General features: G+C 33.4%; 1 long non-coding RNA gene across 1 annotated transcript; it reads right to left on the reverse strand.

The window, feature by feature from the left end:
* Positions 1-1,479: 1,479 nt before the first annotated feature.
* Positions 1,480-2,335, reverse strand: LOC141724082 (uncharacterized). The gene is made up of 3 exons (XR_012576491.1): positions 2,080-2,335; positions 1,795-1,983; positions 1,480-1,688 (listed from the first exon to the last, which is right to left on the reverse strand). It is a non-coding gene; the product is annotated as an uncharacterized LOC141724082 (long non-coding RNA).
* Between the last annotated feature and the right edge of the window lie 306 nt (positions 2,336-2,641).

A 2,641-nucleotide genomic window follows, 5' to 3' on the forward strand; every position in this document is an offset into this window, starting at 1 on the left:
GCTGCAAGAAGCTTTCCCTCCTCCGCTAGCAGTGTTCTTAACATCTACACCATATGCATATGCACCACAACATAAAAACACAACTTTGACACATTCTACTTAAAACCAATTCACAAATGGACTGCTGACATATAACAACAAATTTACAAGCTAATTACATAAAAAACAGGTTTTTAATTGAAAAAAAGATCAAGAAAATCAAGAATTAACATACCCTTTGTTGGTGTGAACATACCTTTCCACTAACTGTAAAACCAAGTCCCTTGTTTGTGGATTAGAGCCTTGTTTCCCACCCTACCGTGAGACCTCCTTGACAGGCCTAAATAAGATAAGAATTTATATTTAGCATACATACTTGCTCAAAACAAATAATATTAATGTAAGTCAAAATACACAAACAAATGTATGAGACAAACCTATTTTAATTTATATTTAGTATAATTTCTGCAACAAAAAAGAACGTGTCTACCAGGTAAATACAGATAATTTTAATTTTAAAAAGGAAATTGTCTATGAGGTAAATGCAGACAGTTTTAACCCTCTAAATATCTCTGTAGGATATTTATAACACTTGAATTATGATAATTGATAGCCCTCTCCTTTCCCACATGCCAAATAAACTTTCAAACAACATGATGCATATATTCCTCGCTGCCAATTTTGGGTTCGGATTAAAAGGTATTGTATGCCAGAAGATGAAATATACATCTTTCTAAAAGTAAACTCCTTAAACTTAATAAAAGACTGTAATGTAAATATTAATCAAATGTTCAACAACTCGTCAGAGAAAAATATATAATCAGATGACTTATGTATAAAGAGTCATCATTCTTAAAATACGCTGATATATGAATTGCGTCCACTAACATCATTTAAATCTAGCCACATAGAATTTTTCACACATAAATACACATTAACCAGATTAATATCTTAGTATAAAAGTTTTGACTCCCAAATAATAAAATTTTTATTCACAAATATTGAGATTTATCTATTTGAGGGATAATCTAGTGAAATCAGCTAACCACCGAGACGAGTCAGCTACTATGACTATAAAATTCATTTACACATTGTAAGCTCAAGGTTCACAACCACTTGCTCAAAAATGCAAATCAACAATGCACAAAACCATAATATTGGTCTAAGCATATGTACCTCTACATGTTGCCCTTTTCTACGAAGACGGTCGTCCTGTTGATGGGAAAGGTATTGGAAGGAAAATGCTTGATCATGTACATGAAACTTACAAGGATGAGTTGGAAGGCAAAGACTTTGCATATGACGGTGAGAAGAGTTTGTTCACTGTTGGGGCTCTTCCAAGAAATAAGCTCGAGTTCACTGTTGTGCTTGAAGATATTTCATTTAATAGGTATGCCCTTTCTTGACTTTGTTTCTTCTTTTGTTATGTGCAGTTATGTCCTATTTGTTATCACCTAATTTATCCTCTTTGTTATTATTCTGCAGGAGCAATGAAAATAGTAGTCCTCATGCTGATGGAAGTCCTAATGAAAATGATCGCAAGCGGTTGCGCAGACCTTACCAGTCCAAAACTTACAAGGTTGAAATATCTTATGCTGCGAAGATTTCTATGCAGTCTATCGCACAAGCTTTGCGTGGTCAGGAGTCTGAAAACTCTCAGGAGACTTTAATGCATCATTTGCTTCTTTTAGCAGCTCCTGAATGGAATCCTACAAGTGAAAGTTATGAAATATATGTCAAAAGTAAAATATGGTCAGATTTATAAATTAGAAAGAAAACAAGTCAATCTTACTATTTACCACTGAAAATACTTACAATTCGCTTTTTGACTGCATCTGTATTTGATTTGTACTTGCGGCCTTGTTTGCGCTTGCGACTTTTGAAATTGACTTGAGCATATTTTAGGTAATGATCCTTCTTCACACGGCACTTGTGCACTCTCCAATCTGTATTAAGTGCCGTATTTATCCACTTATAGCCCTATTCAGGAATATCATACCTAACCTATAACGTGTCAAACATAAAATGCATTATTAACCAAAGTGTCAAACATAAACATGAACAATTAAGAAAGGGATAAATTTTGGTAGTGGATATTACCAAAGTGTAATCCAACATTTTCTTCTTTAATTCTTCTGGAATAACATGCCAATTAACATGAGTAAGCGACACATGATCCTTAACCAGCGTCCCCAGAAAATTACTCAGCTCTTGCCTACTTTTAGATACCATATTTAAAGCATAACAAGGCACCAAGATTCCGTCTAGCAACATTTATTCATACACATTCATGAAAATCCATCACCAAGTAGCATAACAATCACGAACATTATAATACCAATTAACAGGGCACCAATATTTTTCAACAGAGCACAATTAAAAGCTCTCATACATTTAAATATAACACCAGGGATACCAGATTTAACCTAAATAGGGAAGATGTAAATTAAATTTTTTCCATAAAATGAACTACTATTAGATTCCTAATACGAAAAAACCATAGGTCATGAACTCATAATAAGTAATGCATTCCAACTGTGTACAATATCATAAACCAGAGACCAAGTAGGTATAAACAAACAACAGACTTAATCAAACACAGAGAAAATAAATTTATCCGTGCATGCATACATCACCAGACTTAATCAAAAAAATACACATA

This window comes from Apium graveolens, chromosome 5, assembly GCF_009905375.1.
Source record: "Apium graveolens cultivar Ventura chromosome 5, ASM990537v1, whole genome shotgun sequence".
In the NCBI taxonomy this organism is placed as follows: Eukaryota; Viridiplantae; Streptophyta; class Magnoliopsida; order Apiales; family Apiaceae; genus Apium; species Apium graveolens.